General features: G+C 57.0%; 1 protein-coding gene and 1 long non-coding RNA gene across 2 annotated transcripts in view; one reads left to right on the top strand and one right to left on the bottom strand.

Annotated features, from left to right (window-relative positions):
• LOC116574092 (calpain-8-like) overlaps positions 1-24,054 on the bottom strand; it is an 81,529-nt gene that overhangs the window by 10,683 nt on the left and 46,792 nt on the right.
• Positions 4,778-15,320, top strand: LOC116574229. The gene is made up of 3 exons (XR_004279159.1): positions 4,778-4,865; positions 14,534-14,605; positions 15,235-15,320. It is a non-coding gene; the product is annotated as an uncharacterized LOC116574229 (long non-coding RNA).

Raw genomic sequence — 24,054 nt, 5'->3', positions numbered from 1 at the left:
AACCAAGTGGGATTAATTACTGCACTTCAGGAATGGCTCAACATCTCCAAATCCATCAACGTAATATACCATATTAATATAGGAAAGGACAAGCACCTCTCAATAGGTGCGGAAAATACATATGACAAAATACAGCATCTTTTTCTTGAAAAGATCCCTCCACCATGTAAGGATAGACGGAGCATATCTCAATATCCTAAAAGTCACATATGAAAGGCCAGGAGTGAATATCATCCTCAAAGGGAAAAAAAATTAAAGCTTGTCCCATAAGGTAAGGAACATGACAAGGATGTCAACTCTCACCACTGTTAATTGACATTGTACTGGAAGTCCTTGCCTCAGTAGACAACAAAAAGTAATAAAAGACATCCAAAATGCCAAAGAAGAAATTAAACTTTCCCTCTTCATAGATGACATGATACGCATGTAGAAAACCCAAAAGACTCCACCAAAATGGTTAGACCTGATACAGAAATCCAACAAAGTCACAGGATATAAAATCAATGTACAGAAGTCATTTACAGTTCTATACACTAACAATGAAGCAGCAGAGGAGAATATCAAGTAATCGATCCCATTTATAATTGCTCCAAAAAGCACAAGTTACTGAGGCATAAATCTACCCAAGTAGTTCAAGGGATGTACACTGAGAACCATAGAAGATTTATGAAAGATATTGAGGAATACACAAAAAGATGGAAAACCATTCCATGCTCAAGGGTTGGAAGAACAAATATTATTAAAATGTCTAGGGCGCCTGAGTGGCTCAGTGGGTTAAGCCTCTGCCTTTGACTCAGGTCGGGATCTTAGGGTTCTTGAGGCCTGCATCAGGCTCTCTGCTCAGTGGGGAGCCTGATTCCCCCCCGCCCTTTGCCTGTCTCTATGCCTACTTGTGATTTTTCTCTGTCAAATAAATAAATAAAATCTTCTTAAAAAATTTAATGCAATCCCTAACAAAATTCCATCAGCAGTTTTCAGAGCTACTAGAAACAGTCCTAAAACTTCTATGGAACACAAAGACATTTTGTGTTTTTGTTTTTTTTTTTTAAAGATTTTTTTACTTATTTATTTGACAGAGAGAGAGAGGGATGACAAGTAGGCAGAGAGGCAGGCAGAGAGACAGAGGGGAAAGCAGGCTCCCTGCTTTCGAGCAGAGAGCCTGATGCGGGACTTAATCCCAGGACCCTGAGATCATGACCTGATCTGAAGGCAGAGGCTTAACCCACTGAGCCACTCAGGCGTCCCAGACATTTTGTGTTTCTATGGAACACAAAATTTCTATGGACACAAAGAGGCGGGACCACAGCAGCAGCCCGTCCTCCCTACTCTGCTGGAAGTGCGGGAGTGTCCACACCCGCTGGGGGCATCAGAGGGGGCGGCCGGAAGTGCCTTAAGTATCCCAGGCCAGGCAGCAGCATGGGATGGGCGCAGCCGGAAGTGCGGGCAGTACGCCGGAAGTGTCGGAATTACGCCGGCAACGTCCGCAGGCGTTCACAGGGAGCGTGGCCAGCTGCGGAGCAGGATGTCCCTGAGGCGTCCGGCCTGCGCCCAGCCGCCTGCTCCCCCAGGCCGGCTGCCAAGGCGCTGAGAGAGCTCGGCTAAGAACACCCCACGCCTTACAGCTCAGCCCGTTGAATCACCCCGTGACTCCCTTTTTCGAGCCCCGCTGTTGGTGGGTGCCACGGGCGGCTGCGCACTTCGCCTCCATTGGCGTGGCTTAGGCGGCAGAGCTGGGCTAGATCTGCGGCCTGCGGGACGGACTTGCTCCAGAGTCTCCAGAGCCCACGCCCCCGAGGCCGCGAGAGACGGGAAATGCGTGCGCCCGGTATGCTGACGGCTCTGCGCGGTGCTCCCTGATGAGGAACTGCGTTCCACAGGTGGGTGTGCGGCGGGACCTTCCACTGCTCTCACTGGTATCCAGCTGCATCTCCAGCCCCCATTCAGCCAGGTATCCCGTGGGGTGCGACAGCTGCGTGGGCAACAGGGGTCAAGGACGCCCCCTCTCCACCACTGGGGAGCTGAGGGAGGGCAGCCCCCCCCGGGGCTGGGGCCGGGGGTGGGGATGTGTCCAAGCTGGTCCTCTCTCTCTGGATTCTCGGGGATTCTCGGGGACTCTGGTGGCAGCACCCTGGCATGGTGGATGGCTTCCTTCCCTTCCCGGGTTGCCCCTCAACCCTGGGTTCTTTGCTGTTGCACTCTGCAGACTTTGATGGGATCCACCGCCACCCATCCCAGAGCTGGCCTCTGTCCAGCAGACGTCTCCTGCTTACCCTTTTGGTGGTCCCGGGAGGCTGTGTGCTGTCAGTGGGGTTGCACGGGCTGCAGCCCACGTGGTCAAGGCCCGCTCAGTCCATGTCGGTCTGGAAGGCTGCCTTGGGCTTATGACCAGGGAGGAACCTCTTTCCCTGGGGGAGGAGAGGAAGGCACCACAGAGCTCCGGACAGCCCCATGGGACCTCGTCTCACCATCCCAAGTCTCCCTGGGCAGACCTCCGGAGTGTGTGACTTTGGGGTCAACCCTGTGTAGACCCTCCTGAGATGAGCCAAGGCATCTCTGTAGTGTGTAGATACCGAGCACCCTGTTCTCAGCCTGTGATGGGATGCAGCATCCCAGCATGGATCCCAGGGAGTCCCCCTCCACAAAGGCACACGCTGTTCCTCCTGCCCGACCGAGGACAGATCTCATCCCTCCTGTAGCACTTGGACTGACCTGCGGTCTTTTTGGATGTGAAGAATGTGCCAGAAGTGACACTGTGTTGTTCAGGGCTGACCCCTGAGAGTCCATCCCATTGCTCCCACTTCCCTGCAATCCTGCCCCCATGCTGCTGGGGAGGGCCACCTGCAAAGAGACCCTCGGGGAGGACAGACAGCAGGCGGTGACTGCTGGATGTCTGCCCAGCGTGTAGGAGAGCTCCACGACCCCGCCGGCCAGCAGAGGGCCGCTGTGCATGTGTCCCCGCCCCGTCAACCCACACTCACGGGAGATGACCTGAGCCTGTGGTTCCTAGCCCCCAGATGCTGGAGCCGCACTTGGGCGACTGAACTGGGAGCCACAGCAGGTTTTACAGGGAAGGTGTGCTGCCATTGACATGGGTTTTGTGGTAAGTCTCTGTACGTGACCTGGCAGGTTAGACTGTGTGTCCTGAGGTGAGAGGCAGGGAAGGGGTGCTGTGAGGGAGAGACTGAAGGGGTCGTTGGGGAGCCCCCCTTCTGCTGGGGACACGGGCATCACCTAGATCCCGGTCTTCCACTCCCAGGCTGCAGTCTACTGGGGGGTGAGCGGTATTTCCCAGCCTCGCCGCAGGCCTGCTGTCCCGCCTCTCTGCACACATTTCTGCGCCCGTTGCTGGTGTAGGGTTCAGGCAATGCCCTGCACCCCATTCTCCCGTGGTGGAAGTCCAGGTCACCCAGACGGTGGAGACAGAGCCCTGTGGGCACAGGTGGAGGCCAGCACGCTGCCTGGGGACCCTGCAGCCACAGCCTAGGGATCCCAGGAAACCCGGGCGGACATTTGCTGGCTGCAGCGGGCCAGCAGTCCCACTCACCTTCAGCGGGGCCGTTAACCAACTCTTGTGGAGGGAGGGGCATCAGACACTTGGGGACCAGCTATGGAACCATCCCGGAGGCACTGAGTTTTTCCACCCCTGGCTTGGCTTCTGTTTCTGCCGTGAAAACGCTGTGTCCCAGACGGGACTTCCCCTCCCTGAATGCTGGGCCCTGTGGTGGGAGAGTGGCCGTGCTGTGGTTGCCTCGGGTGACAGTGATGGTACCACAGGCTCTGGAATGGGGCTTGCTTGTTAGTGCAGCAGAGGCGGGTGGGGCCCCCTGGCCGGAGGGCCATGACGCAGGGCCGGATGCAGGGCCGGCCGAGACGGAGGGAGCTAGCTGTAAGGTAGAAGGAGGATGGAAGGTGGAATGAGGAGGGCTTGGTGGCCAAAAGGCTGCGGGGCTGGGAGGGAGCCGTCCGGGGAACCCCGGGAGCCCCTGCATTGGGTTGGGTCCCACCTCGTGGCCAGCCGGCCATCAGGCAGGGCTGAGTAAAGGATTCCCAGAGAAGCCAGAGAAGTCTGCGTAGAGGGCAGCTGGTTGGGGGCATCCTCGAGGTGGCCTGGCTTGGGTGATCCCCCAGCAGAGTGCGCTGGAGTCCCGAGGGCTCAGCTCTGAGCTGGTTCAGCGCCGTGTGCTTAGGAACTCACTCATTCATCGTTCCTTCAGCCAGCTACCATGTTGTGAGGACCTGCTCTCTGCTGGGCACGTTCCTCTGCATGGGGCACAGAGGCATGGACAAGACAGATTGTAGCCATCCCTCAGGAGTTGGAAGTCCAGTAAACAGGTGACCCTGGCCTCCTGCCCACACCCTGCGTCCGCAGGGGAGGTGGTCTCTCCAATCCTCTCTGCCAGGACGTCTGCCGGCACCTTCCTGGCACCACTCGCCGGCTTACCTGGTGGCTGCGTGCCACGTTTGGCCGGCGGCTTGAACCTCTGTCCCCACTCCCACGTGCTCCTCTCTGTGTCAGCCTTTCTCATCCGTCCTGTGTGGACATGGACCCTCATGTGAGGATGAAGGTGTTCTCAGAGGAAATCCTCCATGTGAGGGATGGGGAGGTCCTGGCCCTTGGAAGCTGCTGCTTCTGACACTGGGGCCCCTGGTGTCCTAGCGCAGGTGTGACCTTCACAGCCCCAGCAGTGATGGTTCTATCTGCTAGCGCAAATCCAGTTCCAAAAATAACATCTGTTAGACTCTCACGGACTCCGTCTCTAACTTCTGTCCCCACAGCTCCTTCACGCTCACATTGACAGCATCTCCGTTCCCCAGGGTGGTTGGAAAAATGAGTCAGAGTCCACCACGTCTCCTTCTCAGGGCTGGTAAGTGCTGCAAAGCAGACATCCTGTTTTCCTTTTTGTTGTTGAAGAATGTGTGCCAAATTTCCACAACAGGGGATTCTTGTTATTAGTGAGGAGCTTTTATTAGGAGGGCTTTTTCCTCACTAGCAGAGTGGGAACCAGTAAGAGTGTTTCTGGGTTGGCGAAGGCTGGTCAGACGGAGGTCAGGAGGTCTAGTGGACACTTGTCGTTGGAGGTTGTTGCTGGCCGAGCAGCACGAGGGGTTTGCCTTCAGAGCCATGCTGAGGGGCACAGGCATCTTGGAGCCAAGAACACTGAGCCTCGGACCCGTGGCCGGCTTGGTCACCCTCCCTACACCGCGTCCTCTGCTTCAGGACGTCCAGGTGGGAGGGTGACATCTTCTGGCCTGTCTAGATCCTTCCTCACACGCTTCCCGCCAGCCCTTCCCAGCCTCCGGCTAACAGCCCCAGCCAGGTGGCCCTTTCCTGAAACCCCCGAGGGCATCTTTCCTCCGGGAGGCCCGTAGAGCAGCACTGGTGGATGTTTTTAGGGGTCATGTTCTTACGTCACACCCGAGTTAAATCTGTGCTGATTCAGTTAGAACTCGCAAGCTGAGGGACTTCTTCACGTTCATGACTGGGTCCTGGGTGAGCGGCTTCTCTCTGGACACAGGTGTCCTCACTGCCGGGCTGCGAGCGAACGGCCGGGCCCTCCCTGCTCAGCCTGTGTGCCGAGCGGTCTTGCGGCAGGATGGCAGAACTGGAAGCCCATGGCCCTGCACACACGGGAAACTGAGGGCCGGGCGGCGGGGGTAGCACACTGCTCGGAGCCACACAGATAGGCTTCTGTCTGGGGTGTCGGGGGGGGCGATCAGCCCAAGGCCCGAGGGGCTTTAGAAGCTGCACCTGAGGAGCTGGCCGGGGCTTGGGCCAGATGGGGTCCCGGCCTCCAGAAGATGCCACGTCCTGCTGCCCCCAAGCTGGGAATGTGTGACGTCCCCTTGCAGGAGGGGCTTCGCCGATATGACTGATTCAAGGTTCTCACTGGGGGTGGGGTGATCCTGGATTGTTGGGCCACACACCAGCTCCGTGCGAGGAGTTTTTTACGTGGGGGCAGGTGGGTCTGCATCAGATGAGGTGAGACAAGGGAAGCAGAGGCATGTGTGCGCACACGTGTATATGTTGCTGTGTGTGGGCTTGTGCGTGGAAGAGACAGACCGGGAGCGAGGGAAGCAGGTGGAGGATCGCCGCCGCTGCTGGAGGTGGAGGAGGGCCCCGGGGGCAAGGGCACAGTTGTGTCTGGACTCCTCGGAGACAAGAGAACACACTTGCCTGGGGAGCACGGCCCCGAATTTAGACCTCGTGATTCCAGAGCTGCAAGAGAGCGATATGTGGGTGAACTTTTCCCGGTGGCCGTGGGAAACCCGTTAGAGGCATGACAGCCTGCCTCTAGTTCAAGAGGGAGGACGGGCTGTGAGCAGTGCGTCTCGGTGCTGACCGTGACCTCAGGGTGAAGGGATGGCAGTGGGCCTAGAAGCCACCATCCACTCGTGAGTGTTCAGTAATACCTTTCCACCGTGCTGGTCCCAGTTTCAGTCTCCTGGAATGAAGAACAGACAACAGACTTAACTGATGCCTGCCCTTCCTTCGCTGGCGGACCATCACGTGCTGGCCTCACGGGGTTCTCCACCGCGTAGACAGTTTCCATGAGCCCGGGGGAATGGTTACTTGGAGGTCTGCACACTCCTGGACCCCCTCAGAGCCCTTCTGTGCTGGTCACCCACTGGCCTCCAGCGCTGGAGGCTCGCCCCAGCCCGTACATGTCCTACACTCCAGGGTGCCTGGTGGAGGTGGGGGTGCATCAGCTGTGCTCAGGGAGGGGTTGCTCCATGGTTTGACCAGGGGATGTGACTGGCCACCAAGGACCTACTTCCCTGAGAAAGGAGGGTCCTCCATTGGGGCAAAGACTGTCAGTGATCTTCTCTGCTCATCCAGGTGCTGAGGTCCTGCATCTCAGAGAGCAGCATGGAAGGATCTAGGGTGGGTGGCGCACCCACCGCGTGAGCTCCTGCGGGGGCCTAATGGCACGTGTTTCTGCAGTTCAGGACTCGGGACGGTGCACCTGCTACAGGCCATGCCTGGGGCTTGACAAAGCCACCGGCCTCAGGGAACTCCTTGTTTTGAGAAAAAAGCTGATCTTTGCACGCTTGGGGCTGCAGGCCCAGCTCAGACGGGTGTGGAGGATCACAGGCAAGGGAGCGTCGCCATGGATGCGGGAAGGGAGCATCGCCATGGACGCGGGGGTCTCTCCGAGGTGCTGTGTCTCCCACTCGTGCAGGAGAACCAGGGAGGGGCTGGACACTGACATTCCAGTGGCTTTGGGGCCATGAGCTGGGGCGCTCCTTTTGGGCCTTTCTTGCTGTGTGGACTGAGAATCCCTGGGGATGAGAACTCTGTCTTTTGCTCTTTCTTGCCCCTTGGTCCTGAGGGGATGACCAGCAGGCCGGCAGGACCAGCACCAAGAACGTAGTCTTCCTCTCCATCCTGCTTCCCCAGGGCTGGGCCCAGGTCCTCATGTCCAGGGAAGGAGCTTGCCCTGGCCTGGGGCTCCCCGGTCGGTCCTGGGGATGGCGTGCATGGTGCTGGGGGAGAGGCCTGGCAGCATCTGATTCCTTCCTCCCTCCCTCCGTGCTCGAGGGCTGCATCCCGACCACAGGCCTGGGAAGCTGTTCAGATTGGTTTGGATGTGGAGACCCGATGGCTTCCTTGGAAGGAAGGGCCGCATGCCTCGACCCCAGTGAGGCCATGTTCTCTCTGACCTCTGCGCCATCTCGCCCGGACCTGAGCATGCTCCCAGGATCCAGGAGGTGTCCATGGCCCCGTCACTCTGTCTGTCCTTGATGAGCTTCCTGCTTTGAGGCTGCAGAAGGATCCGGCCAAGAAGAGGACATCCCCGTCAGAAGGACCGCTGCCCCCGGTCCTCCCTGCCTCCTTGGGCCTTCCTGGTTGTCTGTCCTTTCTGCTGCCGGAGGAGCTCAGAGCCAGCAAGTCATCAGCTGCTGGGGCGCTGGCTCAGGTCCAAGAAGGTGGTGTCTCTATGAAGCACGGGACTGTCCTGGCCCCTGTCGCATGCAGGGCAAATTCTAGGTCCCTTGTCCTGGCGGTGAAGATGCCTTTCTTCCAGGGCTGGGCTCTTCTGGATATCCCTCATCCCTGCGTCCTGGGTGTCGCATGGAGGGCTGGTCAGGCGCTCTAGTGCTGTGCAGTTTGGAACCAAACTCGTGTGCGCTGCTTGGAACAGCCTACCTGTTCTCGGCCAGAACCAACCCCTTCTCCTCCAGGTAGGGCCAGCCCGTCTCAGCACCGCGTCGCACAGCGCTTTGCTCGACCCAAGTGTGAACACGTCGCGTTCCAGTGGTTTGCCTTGCGGCCCATTCCTCACTGGTCAGGCCCTTCTCTGAGGATGGGGAGCGTGTCACGTCAGATTCTTGCATGCTCCGTCCTGGCACAGGAACGCTCACGGTATCCCTGGGAAGAATGGCTAGCACTCGGCGCCTGCTGGAGGGTTTGAGAGCACGTCTGTGAGGAGCTGCCCTGTCCCAGATAAGCTCAGGACCAGAAGGGGGGCCAGAGGTGCGGGGGATGGGGAGCCTCGGACATTGCTGGTCGGTGGCCTGGTGAGGAGCTCCCCGACTTAGCAGAGTCACAAGGACTTGTGAGTCCCTGGCTCTGGTCCACACCAGACCTTGAGACCACCCCACCCAAGAGGAAAGCTTTTCTCAGTTGCTCAAGTCCCTGCTGACAGAGTCCACAGCGTGGGAGAGATCAAAGTCTGGTGGAGAAGGTGAGCACCAAGAGTGGTACACGTCATGACAGAGGGGAGTGCAGGCCCCTGTGGGCACAGGCAACGGAGCTGAGGACTGTCATTTGACATAGAGAGGGTGAGAATCTACAGGGCGACTCCTGAGTAATCAGGGAGGGCTTCCTGGTGGAGGTGACCCTAGCACAGTCTCAAGGACTTCATCATCAGTGGCAGTCGTGCAAAGGGAAGAGTGGGTCGTGCACAGTACTGACAGAGGCCGCTGGCATGAAGTCCCCGTCCCGTGTGGTGCAGCATGGTGTGTGGAGAACTCGCACATTGTGCTGCAGCTGGAGCCCGACATGCTTGCTGGAGGGCGGAACCGAGGGGTTGCTGAAGCACCAGAGGAGCATGTTGGGCAGGAGTCAGGGAACATTTAGGGAAACATCCACCTACAGGAATCTCGGGGCCTGGTGAGAGCTGACGCCCCTCCCGTGCTCCTCACTGAGCAAACAGGTGGAACCCACCCGGACCCTGAAGGACAGGCCTCATGTGAGGCTCCCTTCTGTCTTCGGGCCGTCCTGAGATCCTGGGGCGCAGAAGGGCAGGTTGAAAAAGGCAGGAAACAGGTCAGGCCAGGGAGGCTAGCCCTGTGACGCCTGAGTCCAGCCAGCAAGGTTGCCTTGGGATGTCTACCCTCCAGACTGCTAGAGAGCAGCGTTTGTGGTCCTGGTCCTTGGGCAGGGTCCTGCTTGGTGCCCCACGTCCACCTGCTGTTCCCTTGGGCTCCCAGTCTCATGGACACCAGCGTGCACCTGCTCCATCCCCCAGCCAGGCAGCCAGAGCCAACTCAGGGTCTGCTCCGCAGCAGGTGTCAGGCCAAGAAGGAGCGTGAGCTCCTGTGCTCCTGCATGGGGATCCGGGCATGGGCGTCTGGGTGGGTCATGAAGGAAATCGTTCTTGGACATGCCAGTGGGCGCTGGGAGCCCTGTGCCCACTTCATGCTGTCTTGGACGTCAGCATTCATGGGCAGTGTAACTGTCGCCCTAGGTGGAGCTCCTTTGTGCAGTACACAACCGGAACAACCACACAGGGTGGCCCTGATGAGGTGCTTGGCCTTAGCAAACTGTCTGACCTCTCGAAGCCTCTTTCTCTTTTGTAAGATGGGAGTAGTGAGAACACGCCCTCAGAGTGCTATCGTGACTCCTGTGGGCTCTGGAATAAGCCACTAGTAAGCAGGCATGGTATCATCGTGGCCGTCCTTGTCCTGTTCAGAAAGGTGGTCCAGGCTTGCCTGGCCTGAAGTCACACAGCAGCACAGGGCAGAGTCGCATGGGCTCAGACCTCCAGAGTCTGAGGGACTTCATGCTTCTTCCCCTCAGTTCCTAGGCAGAGGACAGGTGAGGGGGAAAGGGCCACCCTGGAGCTCTGCAAGGAGGGGCTGGCACCGCCGTGGATTGGACCGCCGTCACAGGAAAGGAAAATGAAGTGACAGTCCCCAAGCGTGGTCTCTCTTCTTCCGATTCAGCTTTGTCTGTCAACAGCCATCATCGTCATCACAGGCCGGGGGGCCTGGGTCTTTAGGAACCTCTATCACCACGACAGAAATCTCAGCCCTGGCAGAGACACTCCTCCAAATCACACTGCACACTCCCACCCCCATCTTGGGCGTGTGCCTCTTATTTGAAGAGTTGATTGGGAGGCTTTGCAGCCCCGTGAAGAGATGTTTTGTCCCGCATCCAATTAAGGATTCACTCAGCTGGCTGGAACAGCAGGAACAGCCACGGGGCAGCCAACCCCGTGACTGGGCAGATGGCTCACATCACATCGCGGCTTCACAAAGCACCTGCAGTCACCGTGCAGCTGGTGCCACTGTCCAGGGCGATCCGGGGCCCTGTCTGTGTACCGCCTGCATGGCCTGCCCACCCCTGGGCCTTTGCTAACCATCTGCCAGCTCCAGTGCCTCCACCCAGTACCCCTGCTGGCATCCCAAGCCCGCTGCAAGCGGGAGCCCCAGGTTCTGAAGTCCTGGCCCCTCCACCTAGTAGGCTGTTCTCCACCAGGGCAGCGGTAGTCTCCCAACCTGGGCCAGAGTGAGCCAGGGTCGTCCAGCATGACAGGGAGCCAAGCCGGGGTGAATGCAGTGGAAGGACACCACTCAAATCCTACAGAGCCCAGGACAGCCTCTCAGCAGGGAGTGTCAGCAGTGTGGTGGCTAGGAAAACACAGTGCTGTGTGGCGGGGTGGGGACACAGAGTGCATGAGGGGCAGACCCCGCAGACCAGAGTGAGTGAGCTGGGGAGACCCTGCCGACTTAGAGCTTATGAGCTAGGGAGACCCCATAGACCAGAGTGCAGAGCGGGGGAGACCCACAGACGAGCGCACGTTAGCAGGAGGACCCCCACAGACCAGGGTTTGTGAGCAGGGGACTCCACAGTCCAGAGCGCCCAAGGCAGGGAGGTGCCGCAGACCAGGGTGCGTGAGGGGGAGACCCTACAGACCAGAGACGGGAGCCCAGGATACCCCGCACACCAGAGTGCACTGAGCGGGAGACCTCAAGACAGAGCACGAGAGCGGGTGACCCCGCAGTCCACACGTGCATGAGAAGGGGAATCCCTCAGACCAGAGCACATGTGAGCCTGGACACCCCGGACACCAGAGCGCGTGAGCTGGGGACCCCGCAGAGGGGTGTACAGCAGGTGCTTCCAAGCACACGCTGTGGTCCCACGTGGGCCCTCCCCTGCTGTCCATGGGTCCATTCTTCTACACCCTTAAGTCCACAGCAAACCAGGGGGCAAAGGGTTTGTTTTTACCAAACTACCCCCCCCCATTTTCACGGGGAGGCTGGGACTCGCCCCTCAGCACCCACGAGACTCTAATAAGCTGCCCGCTGCCCCTTAAGTGTCCCTGGGGGATCTGGAATCAGTGTCCCGGGGGGCCGGGACGTCCATGCGCGGGGCGAGGAGGCGCAGCAGCCACTCAGGCCAGGCTCTGAGGCAGGGTCTGTCTGGCCCTGAACAGCCGCTGTGGCCCTCCAGTGTCTGTGGTTATGGCTGCGTCCCTCCATCTGTCTCTGTGTCCATGTGTCCTGTCCTCTGTGTCGTGTGTCTGGTAAGGACGCTTGTGTCTGGGTTGGGGGATGATCCAGGACCGTCTCATGTTAGATCCTTCGTTTATTTACATTCAGGCAAGACCCGTTAAAGGTATCCGCCACAGGTTGCAGAGTCGCGAACGCAGACGTGCCTCTCTAGCGGCCACTGTTCAGCCCCCTCTGGACCGCGATGTCTGACGCAGTGAGCGCGGTCCTAAGAGTAAAAGCGCACCCACTCACGGGGGACGAGAGATCTTAGAGGAGGCACTTGTGCGCTGTGAGAGGGGCTGGATGACCCACTGGAGACACTGCGGGCTTGGCTGGCTGCGGCCCGTGGGAGTGCCCTGCACTCCAGGCACTGGGGGCTATAGGCTCGTCTGTGGCTGGGGGCTAAGTGTGCAAGGTTACAGGCCCGGCACGAGGGGTGCTGACCTTCCCACCCCTTCAGCAGGGCGCAGCCTTGGGACTGGCTCAGCGGGTGGGTAGAGGGCACCTGACATTCAGTTAGGGCCGGGGTGAGTCTGGCAATGAGCACTGTTCACATACAGTGCTGGTCACCACAGCACATGGCAGAGAGAGAGGAGGAGGAGGACCTGGCTGCCCGAGGCAGGGTCCTGAAGGCAATATGCCCCGCAGAAGGGGCCTACAGGCTGAGGGACATGGAGGCTATGGGGAGCTATAGGTTCAAGGGGGAGGGACCCCCTGGGAGGAGGCAGGGTGGGGGCAGGGGAAGGGCTCAGAAAGGGGAGGAGGAGGAGCAGGTAGGAGGAAGTGGTACCTGGGGCTCTGGGAGCAGGAAAGCATGGCAGGAGTGAGCTGAGCGCATGGCCGGGGCTGGGTACGCAGGTGGGGGCGCGAGGTCTGGTCAGCGGGCAGGTTGGTGGGTTTGCGGATAGTCTCCGGCTGTGCTCACCATCGGGCGTGGCCCAGGAAGGGACATTCATGGATGGAACGTGATTTAGGGGGTGTCTGCTCCCTTGGGAGTGGCAGGGTCCAGGAGACCTGGGCTCTCCACTCTCCAGCAGGTGCAGGCATGAACCCAGAGCAGAGGGAACTGGGCGGCCAGAGGGATGGTGTGCGCAGCGCCCCACGGGAACAGAAAAGAGGAGCCTGACTCGCAGGGGGCAGAGCTGGGCGTCGAACCCAGGGAGACCTGAACCCAAGGCGCCCCGTCTGCACCCCACACTGCGCCGCCTCCTGGTCATGGAAGGCTTGCAGGTGGGAGAGTGGGTCGGTGGGGCCGGCCACCTGTGCGGATGCGCAGTTCCGCTGGACGTGGGGTGTCGGTGCCCTGACGGGCCTTCACCCTTCAGACCCCACAGAAGCATAAATGAGCTCGGCTCGCTTTGACGCTGGTCTCGGCTCCCAAAGACCCGTCAGCTCAGGGGAAACTGAGGCAGCGTGACCCTTTGTCCTGCCGTCACAAGGCAGGCTTCCCCAGAACATGCTCAGGCTGGCGGGGCATGCAGCGGTCCCCACCTCCTGGTGGAGCGCCAGAGACCCAGGGCGGCCAGGGCAAGGCTAACTTAGAGTCCCAAGATGCTCTGAGGGCCCCAGGCAGGGTGTGCCCTCCCCGCCCCCCATCCTGTACTTCCCCCCAGGGGGTGTTTCCCGGCCCATTATCACATGAGTGCTTGGCTGGGTCTCCCTTTGTCAGGCAAACATCAGGCATGTGCTAATGGTCCCCTTAACCATGGCCAGTTTCAGGGTCTTAATTGTCTGTTCAATGACACCTGCTATGAAGGCTCCCATAACGGAGCTCTTAATGGCAGACGAGGGGGACGCTTAGCCCACTAGCCCACTGACAGCTCCCGGAGGGCAGCCTTGCCCCTCCAGAGTGCCGAGGGGAGGGGCTCGGGGAGACGCCTAGAGCCCCTCCTTGTTCTGCTGGGCCCCTGAGAGTGGGGGACACAGAAGTGGCTCTGGGGGGATGTGGCCAACACCAGAGCCCATCCCGGTTTCCTGTACAGACCACTGACCCACGCTCAGAATGAACACCAAGCACTCAGTTTCCCGTGTGGGGTTGGGGGTAAGAAATACCAGGGACGGGGAGCCGGAGACGGGTCCCCTCCATGCCGGGTCCCTCCCAGCAGCAAGCAGGTTCCCTCCCTGCCCTCCTGCCCCAGCCTCAACCTCCACACTCGGGTGCGGGGCAGAGACGGCTTGCGAGGGTGCGTGGGGACGTCACCGGCCGGCACATCCTGTTCTCAGACGCTCTCTTTGTCCTCACGCCTCCCCGCTTGTGGTACCGAGGCGCGTCCAGGCAGCTGGTGCCTGCTTGCTCCTGGGGCACCTGTCCCCCTCGGGAGGAGGGGTCTCTAGGTGTGGGGATCGTTGGTCACACACGAGTAACTGGAAGCCTTCCACGATGAACAGAATGTCCCCTGGTGCTTGACAGGTGTGGGGTGGGACCAGAGGCCGAAGCGGTTAGCACAGCCGGCCTGCTGGGCACTCTCAGACGGGAGCACACCCGGGAGTTTGCCAGTGGCCAGGGAGATAAGACGCTCCATGAGGACGGGACGGGGTGTGGAACAAGGGGTCACAGGAGGGCACCCACGTCCCATGGACGACAGGACAGGGAGCTCCCGGAACGTCCCTCTGAGGGGAGCGCTCAGAACTGCGGCTGAACACCCAGCATCTTCCTCGAATACAATTAATTCTTCCCATCAGCAGGAAGTTAAAACATTTTTATATTGAAGTTAACAAGAATATATCACAGTAAAAAAGCAAACATTGCATGGTTCTTTTTTTTTTTTAGGATTGAATTTTTGAAAGTGAGGTATGTTTTGTGTCTCCCCAGGCCTTGCTGAAATGTCCGTGGCAGTGTCGGCACTCGGGCCCAAAGGACGGGAGCGTCAAGGGGCTACTGATGGTGAGGGGTCACTCCGGGAGGGTCTCATCTGGGAGTGAAGCTGGGAGCAGACCCCCACTGGAAATAAGCGAGGCGGACGGTTCGCGCAGGACTGAAGCGAGGGCTCCGGCTTGGATCCTCCTGGAACGGCCAATGTAGAGGCCCCGTGGAGGGCAGGACAGCTGGGAGGAGCAGAGGGTCTGCCTGGAAAGACCTCTGAGGCTCAGAGCCCGTGGCACTGGCTGGGACTGCAGGCCCCGTGAAGCATCTGGCGTCCGCCACCGCTCACACGCCACCGTGCTGGGTTGCTCACGGCATCAGTAACCACACAGTGCGGCCCCACGGAGTACTTCCCGCACACCTGGCAGTCTGTGGGGCTCACACTGTCCAGAGCACGTTCGCCCGTGAGACAGCTGCTGAACCAAGAGCTGTCTGGAACTAAGTAGAACACGGCTGACAGGTGCCCAGGAGCACGTCGGAGCCCAAGGCCCCTCCAGCCCGTCACTGTCCCCTTGGTCCCACGTGGTCAGAGGTTCCATCAGATGTTTTCTGGAGAGAAGGCAAATGAGCAGCATCTCTCAGCGAAACTTTGTCCTTTTACTCAGAAAGGAATGCGACTCACCAAAATTTCTATCTGTGCTCACGGACAGGAACCGGGGTGCGTGGCCCACGTGGCCGCAGGGAGCCTGGAAGGTGAGCCGTCATCAGGAAGCATGGCCGCCCCAACAAGCTCAGGGTCCTCTCAGGGAACAGGGGGTATGGTGGACATGTGTTGGCTGACGTGGCTGTCCCCACCGTCCTGGATGTGATTACCATTTTCATTTTCATAATTGACGGAGGAGGAGATTAAGGAACAGGCAAGCCAGGTCATTTCTTTCCTGAAGACTACCTAATAGACGGGGAACCGTATCTCTGTGAGACCATAGGCAACCTGAGAGCAGGACTGTGTGTTTGTCCTTTGCCCTGTGTAGCTGTGGACCCCATCACCAGGACAGAATGTCACTTGGATCGATGCCTGATCGAATGCCTCGTTGATGGCCCAGTAAAGTCCCGTTGCATGTCTCAGGCTTCCCCGTCCTCCCTCTCAGAGGAAAGAGTTCCAGAATCCTCCCCAGTGCCGGCATGCAGTTCCTCTGGGCCCAGGCAGCGTGGGTGTGCCGGGAGGACCAGTTTCGGCCGACTGCCATCCCAGCCACGTTCAGCTGAGCTCACCAGGATCGAACAAGGCCTGAAGTGTCTCAAGGAGTGTTTTTAACAAGTTGTAAATAATATCTCACCAAGTCCCATCGCTGCCTAGAATTGATGCAGCTGGTGAGAAGTAGTCATGATGCCGTGAATCATTTGTCCATTTACAAGAACATTTCATTCACCTCCTTCCAGAAGGATGCACAGAACACGCTTTAAAAGAAGGCGTAACTGGTACTGACATATGGAAAGGCTGTGTTGCACTGGCTCATGTGGTGTGTGCAGAAGAAGGGATACTCGTAATTACTGGGGATTTTTAAAAAAATAGAGATAATTTGTCTTAAGAAGAAACATGGGCATCTGCAGAATGATGACTTTGTCTCCCCGTGGTCTGCTCTTGGGTCAGAAACGTGGCCAGTACCCTGCCATGTGATTGCTGGCTTCTGGCCCTGCTCTCTCACTCTAGAAGAAAGGGCGTATGTCTCAGCCTCCTGCAGAACCACCCCGCTCTTGCCTCTTGTCGCCCCTGCTAAGGTTGAGCATGGATCGTATGTTGGCACATGAACTAAGGAATAAGCCTCTGGAAGAAAGTCAGAATATCTCTAATGGGGAAGTCTTTCCTGCTACAGCGACCATCCCTATGACAGTTGGGCTTAAGGAGGAAGGGGGGGAGCTTGGATGACCAGGGTTGCATCAGCCCGCAAACCGAGCAGCCACGCCACGTAACAAAGCATCCGACCCTCAGTGACTTGAGACAAAGGCTATTTCTTCTCATGACCAGGGTTCTGTGGGTTCACCTCGCTACAGCTGATCTGGGCTACCCTCATTCTGGGATGGGCGAGCGGGGCATGGCTTTAGGCTCCTGAATAGACTTGGGTCTTTTCCTCAGGTTTCTGCAGAGGCCATATCTGAAGTGGCGCCTCTGCCTGGTGCATAACCTTCTCGGGGGATCTTAGGAATGAAAGCTTGCCCAACTCCAGGGCACAAGGACTTGGCAAGCCTCTGGAGGCATTGCATCAAGAATATCTCATTAGCCCAGACAGGTCACATGGTCCACCCATGTGGACCACCATGGTGCACCTCCCTCCCAAGGGCAGGGAGGGAGCAGGGCCTGGCCTTGGGGCTCTGGGGATGGGGGAGGGGCTGTGGTGCCTGGGAAAGGGCGGGGGGGTGGGGGGGAGGGGCTGTGGTGCCTGGGCAAGGGCTGTGGGGAGGGGGGAGGGGCTGTGGGGTGGGGGGAGGGGCTGTGGGGTGGGGGGAGGGGCTGTGGTGCCTGGGCAAGGGCTCTGGGGATGGGGGAGGGGCTGTGGTTCCTGGGCAAGGGCTGTGGGGTGGGGGGAGGGGCTGTAGGGCCTGGGAGGGGCATGGGGCCGGGGGTGGGGCTGGGTGTGGTGCCTGGGCAAGGGCTCTGGGGATGGGGGAGGGGCTGTGGTGCCTGGGCAAGGGCTGTGGGGTGGGGGGAGGGGCTGTAGGGCCTGGGAGGGCCATGGGGCCCTGGCTGGGGCTGTGGTGCCTGGGGAAGGGCTGTGGGGCAGGGGGAGGAACTGTGGGCTGGGGGAGGGGCTGTGGGGCCTTGGGAGGGGCATGGGGCTGGGGGAAGGCTGAGAAGTAAGATCTAGAATGAGGCAGTGAATCCTCCAAACTGGAGATTCAGTCTGTCCCAGAGGAAACCATGGGGTAGTTGGGTGGGGTAGGGGGAGCAGAGAAACGCAGGAGAAGCAGAGGGGATACACGGAGTGGGCAACAGGTGGAATGTGCATGGGGAGGGAAAGGGCAAATGTCTCCCAGATCCCCCAAGTCCGGGTTTCTGCCCCAGAAGGGTGAGAGCCACAGGTATAGGTGGGGCGTTCCCCCCACCGCCGACCTCACTCCTCTTCTTCCTCCTATTCATCTCCTGAGTAGGTACCATGTACCAGCTACTGCCAGCCAATGTCCTGGGGCCTGGACACTCAAAACTCCTCTCGACCCTGCTGGTCTCCTTGGAGGACCAGGAGGTGGGACTGCAATCTCAGCACCTTCCAGAACTTCACCTTCTGATGTCCCAATGTGAACTGTTGTCCAGATCTGTCCATCTGTCTGTCAGTCCTCTGTCTGACCTCCTGCTGAAGGGCACCCAATACATATCCCTGTACCTTCCCTCAGTTTTAAGTCTGGTTAAAAACAAAAGCACTTGGGGTTCTTGGGTGGCTCAGTCAGTTAAGCATCTGCCTTGGGCTCAGGTAATGATCTCAGGGTCATGGGATCAAGTCCCGCATCTGGCTTCCTGTTCAGTGGGCAATCTGCTTCTCCCCTCCTCTGTGCTCCTCTCCTGCTCTCTCTCTCAAATAAATTAATAAAATCTTTTTTAAAAAAGGAGGGGAAGAAAGGAATCCAGACTGGAGATAAGGCTGGAACATGGTTCCAGACCTAAGCAAGGGGAACCCAGGGTGTGAGAAACCTATGGATGATGTATTGAGTGTCCTTCATCTGTCACGCGTATGTCATGTATTGGTGTCTTCCACTCAGCAGGTGGAATGGGCATTGCTGTTAGAACCCAGTCAGGATGCTGTGGAGTACTCAAGTCCAATCCCAACCCAAGCTGGATATCCTGTAACTAAACATTAGGTTCTAAAGTTTATCTTCCAAAAATTAATATGCAACAAAATTATCCACAACTGAATAGAAAGAATTTTTGAGGAACTAAAAATAATGAAAACAACACAAGGGGAACAAGCGACCACCCCTATGGCATGGAGCACAGAGGGGAAAGTTTGGAGTTATTCACACTTAGGAATTCCTCAGAACATTAACACTAGAATAACTATATGATACAGCAATTCAGCTTCTGGGTACACACCAAGAATTGAAAGCAGCATCTCAAAAATACTTGTATACCTGTGTTCTCAACAGCACTACACACAGTAGCCGAAAGATAGAAGCACCCCAGGGGTTCATGGATGGTGAGCAGATAAACAAAATGTGGCCCATACACACAATGGGATAATTTTCAGCCTTGAAAGGGAACTCCGACACCTGTTTCAGCATGCATGAATCTTCAGGATATCATGCTAAAGGAAATAAGTTAGTTACAAAAGGACAATTACTGTACAATGCCACTTACGTAAATACCTACAGTGGTCAAAATCATGGATACACAGTAAAATGGTGACAGCCCAGGCCTGGGAGGACAGAGAAATAGGGAGTTGCTGTTCAATGGGGATAAAGCTTCCATTTTGTAAGATGAGAAGAGTTCTGGAATTTGGTTGCACCCACCACGCGAATGCTCTTAACAATTTTGAACTGTACGCTTAAAGTGATTACAGTGGTAAACTCCATATGGTGTGTATTTTACTGTTAATGAAAAAAAACTGAAGTTTGGACCAGGCACCCTGCAGAGTTGAAACTCGGAGCCTGGGTGCTGGCATCCTGAGCCCCAGGGTGGCCCTGGGGCTGGGAGATGGGCTCCCAGTTCCACTGGAGCTGTCATCTCTGAAGGGGCAGGAACAAGGCTAGGTCTATGTGCACCAGGAACACTGCAGACTGGAATCCAGGGCTGGAACTGGGGCTGAAGGCACCCAGTCTAGGCTTCTAGATTAGGCAATGTGGACAAGACACAGAGGGGAGGGGGAGCTCCCGTCTTCCTTCTGGGCCTCTAATCTCCTGTTGGTGGGCCTCTCAGCAGAGTTCAGCTCCCAGCCACCTAGTGAACAGAGAAGCAGTTTGCAGAGTCCAGGGTGGGGTGACTTTGAGGGTGAGACATGCTGGCTCAGGATCACTGATAAGGATCTAAAGTTGCCTCTGGGGGGTGCCTGGGTGTCTCAGTCTGTTCAGTGTCCAGCTCTTGATTTTGGCTCAGGTCATGATCTCGGGGTCATTGGATTGGGCTCTGCATTGGGCTCCACACTCAGCATGGAGTCTGCTTGAGATTCCTTCTCTCCCTCTGCCCCTCTGAAGGCACTCTTTTTTTTTTTTTTTTAAGAAAATTTACTTTATTTAAAAAGTATATATAATATGTCCCATGATATAAAATTCTAGAGAGTAGATTTAAAAAAGCATACTGGAAAATAGAAATATCCATTTCCCATGTATATCTTTTGTGCACTTAGAGTCTTTTCCTAGGTTTACATTTTTCTTTATTTTACAATCTGATTCTTACTTGTAGTAAAAACAAATATCATAGACAGGTATACAGCAAAAAGTAATTCCCTTCTATCCATCTCTTTCTCAGATATTGGTAAAATCCTTCCAAACTTTCAAGCACACAAATATATTTTGTTTTTACATTCATGGTTTCACATTATGCATGTTGTTCTGTAACTTAATTTTTTCACTGAATACTGTAATGGAAATCTTTCATGATAGTACAGATAGAGCTACTTTTAAAAAAATAGTTGTATTGCAGTCCTTATATATCAATAACTATTTAGCTAGTTCCCTCATGAAAACTATTTAAGGTGCTTCCAAATTTTACTAATAAAAGCAATACAGCAATGAACATGCTGGCAGCTTATTTAGAGAAAAGCACTTATTGTATTTACCTGCATATCTTTACACCCCTCTCTTCCTTTTAAAAGTCAGATTTTTTTTAAAGGACAAGTGAAGTATTAAAAGCAACTAATGGAATATGTAGATACTGTGTGAGTTCAAAGGGGAAAAAAATCAGGGTTTTAGCAAAACAATTTTATTAAGTTATTTGTGTCAACAAACCAGAAAGCCATGTAAAACTAATTTTTTTTAAAGATTATGTCTGAGCTGGGCAGATGGAAAATTATCTAGATTGACTGCTCACTCCCTGTGGAATTTTTGAGGATTCCACTTTATTTCTTAAAACCGTCCTTTTCCTGTTCCATGCTCAGAACTAGGTGGTGTAGCTCAGTTCACTTTAAACTATCAGGCTTGTTTGGCAGCAGGTGATGGGCATTTTAAAAATTTAAGATGTTTCTAACAAGATGCCATCAGCCACAAGGAAGAACCTGGGTTGGTGGGCAGGAGGGCAAATTTTCTTTCAGTCCTTTGTTTTGACAAGCCCCAAACTCCATGTACAATAAATGCAGGACATGGCTTCATTAGCATATGGTCTTAGGACAGCTGCCCTTTATTTATACTCGTGACCTTGTACTTTTGAACAGTTGGTGGGTGTTTTCCTTGAATACTTGGTTTTGATGATACTGTTCTATGCTCTCATCTAGTTATGCAATTCTGTGTTAAATTTCTCCTTAATTTTGTCTCAGGCCTTGATAAAACTTAGCTAAAAACATATGAGTGAGGTTTTATCAGCCAAAAATTCCATGCTGCTGGGCCAGGCACAGCCTACTGTTTACCTGCAAGACTATGGTCGATGTAGGACTCCCATTCCTTCTGGTTGACCTACAAGACCCAAGACTAATGTATAACATGTATAACCTTCTCGTCTGTTGGTTGTGATCTTGTATCTAATCAATATGGGACTGAGTAGTTTTGGGGGTGACAGTCCTTTCAGCGTCATCCTTGCTCCCTCCCTCTCCCAGGTGACTTATTTCTTCCTCATTCTTCTCCTGAGTGCCATCAGGAAGGGGCCCCCAAATGCCTGGCAGAGGGAAGATATGCACGGAGGGAGGCCTGGTGCTTGTGTGAAGTGGGATGTCACTCAGCGCTCAGGGAGCTGTCATACCCTCAAGGCAAAGCTGTCCTCCTTTGCCCTGAGCCACAATCTTGGATGCCAGACCCATACTCTAGGCCAGGAGTGTTTTTACATCGCCCTAGGGCTGTGAAGCAAGAAGATTCCGTGGGGTCCCCAGTGGGAGAGGAGCAGCGCTTCCAATAGGCAAGGGTGAGTCTCCCCAGTTTGCCCTCCCCAGGCCGGTGTTCCCAGGCCCATCCCCGAAACGGAAAACCTACTCTCACTCTTCAAGGGTCTGTCCTTCCAGCCCTACCCGCTCTGCTGGGCCACGGGAACCTGGAAACGGTGGCGTGGCTTCCCATGCCAGCATCCATTCGGCCCCCAACTTTTGCCCACATGACCACAGAGGAGACTCAAGAGAGCTATGCAGAGAAACTAGAACAGGCTTTAATTAATGAAATGAACACGACCTAAAGGTTCTGAGAGGAACGTGGGGAGAGGGGAGGGGAAATCTGTGGCAGCGGCAGGAGTCCAGGAGCTGTGGGACTGGAGGCCAAAGGACACGATCTCCGTGTACTGTCCCAAGGCCCATGGCCCCTGGGATCACAGACGAGGCCTCAGGCCCCCACCTTCCTTAAAAATGGTAGGTCAGGGATTGGGAAGTTTTCCCAATGTTGGCTGGCAGGCTGGGAGTCCGGTCTTGCTCCAGTACCAGGCTTGATTTGTGTCTCCCGTTCCACACTAGTCTTGCACCGGTGTCACATGGAAGTACACCACTAGATACTTCTCCAGGTAGCTATTGGCTCAGCCGAGCCTCTGACTCTTGGGTCCTTAGGAAGTGGGCTGTGATGGTGGAGAAGATGGTTTCTTGCACGGTGCGGCACTTTTACGTCCTCTTAGGTGCTGGGCACGGGATGACAGGTTCTTGGTGGCAAGGCTGGTGTGGGCCATGCTGACCACAAAGGCGGTGGTGCTAGGAGGAGAGGCCAGGACGCCCCCGTCCCCGCGGGCAGCCTTGCTGGAAGTGCCGCCGTCCGATCTGGACCTCTCCTTGGTCTGGTGCCTGGGGATGTGACTAGAGGGAGGAGCACTCGGGGCTCCCGACACAGGCTGGTTCGTTGTGCTGGCTCCCGTGGTCCCCGACAGGGTGCTCTGGCGTGGTCGGCCCCCTGTGTTCGGGCCCAGGCTTGCCCTGGAGCCCTGCGGGCCATTTGGGGCCCTGTTCGTTGCTGCTGAGATGCAGAGTGCCCCAAATCTGAAGCACAGATCGGCAACATCATCTCCTCTCCCCAAAACTGGCGGTGCTGCCGAAAGCCCCATGCTGATGGGGGCCGGCATTGTGGTGCCAGTTGGGGGACTGGGGTGCTGGCTGTTGGGCCCAGCATGGGACACAGCGCCGGACAGCTGGGGGGCCGCTGTCAAGGCAGGGGCAGCGGCAGTGGGCTGGGATGTGCAGGAAGATGTCTTGTTGCCCGGTGAAGCTCTTTTGCACCTAATCAGTCTCTGGGCAGGGGATGAGGAGGTCTTGGTGGCAAGGCTGGTGTGGGCCATGCTGACCACAAAGGCGGTGGTGCTAGGAGGAGAGGCCAGGACGCCCCCGTTCCCATGGGCAGCCTTGCTGGAAGTGCCGCCGTCCGATCTGGACCTCTCCTTGGTCTGGTGCCTGGGGATGTGACTCGAGGGAGGAGCACTCGGGGCTCCCGACACAGGCTGGTTCGTTGTGCTGGCTCCCGTGGTCCCCGACAGGGTGCTCTGGCGTGGCGGCCCCCTGTGTCGGGCCCAGGCTTGCCCTGGAGCCCTGCGGGCCACTTTGGGGCCCTGCTCGTTGCTGCTGTGATGCAGAGTGCCCCAAATCTGCAGCACAGATCGGCAACATCATCTCCTCTCCCCAAAACTGGGGTGCTGCCGAAGCCCCATGCTGATGGGGGCCGCATTGTGGTGCCAGTTGGGGGACCGGGGTGCTGGCTGTTGGGCCCAGCATGGGACACAGCGCCGGACAGCTGGGGGGCCGCTGTCAAGGCAGGGGCAGCGGCAGTGGGCTGGGATGTGCAGGAAGATGTCTCGTTGCCCGGTGAAGCTCTTTTGCACCTAATCAGTCTCTGGGCAGGGGATGAGGGGGTCTTGGTGGCAAGGCTGGTGTGGGCCGTGCTGACCACAAAGGCGGTGGTGCTAGGAGGAGAGGCCAGGACGCCCCCGTCCCCGCGGGCAGCCTTGGTGGAAGTGCCGCCGTCGGATCTGGACCTCTCCTTGGTCTGGTGCCTGGGGATGTGACGCGAGGGAGGAGCACTCGGGGCTCCCGACACAGGCTGGTTCGTTGTGCTGGCTCCAGTGGTCCCCGACAGGGTGCTCTGGCGTGGGCGGCCCCCTGTGTTCGGGCCCAGGCTTGCCCTGGAGCCCTGCGGGCCACTTGGGGCCCTGCTCGTTGCTGCTGCGATGCAGAGTGCCCCAAATCTGGAGCACAGATCGGCAACATCATCTCCTCTCCCCAAAACTGGGGGTGCTGCCGAAAGCCCCATGCTGATGGGGGCCGGCATTGTGGTGCCAGTTGGGGGACCGGGGTGCTGGCTGTTGGGCCCAGCATGGGACACAGCGCCGGACAGCTGCGGGGCCGCTGTCAAGGCAGGGGCAGCGGCAGTGGGCTGGGATGTGCAGGAAGATGTCTCGTTGCCCGGTGAAGCTCTTTTGCACCTAATCAATCTCTGGGCAG

This window comes from Mustela erminea, chromosome 15 (genome assembly GCF_009829155.1).
Source record: "Mustela erminea isolate mMusErm1 chromosome 15, mMusErm1.Pri, whole genome shotgun sequence".
Taxonomy (NCBI): Eukaryota; Metazoa; Chordata; class Mammalia; order Carnivora; family Mustelidae; genus Mustela; species Mustela erminea.
The sequence above is the reverse complement of the archived record's forward strand: the minus strand, read 5'-3'. Positions and strand labels throughout refer to the sequence as shown.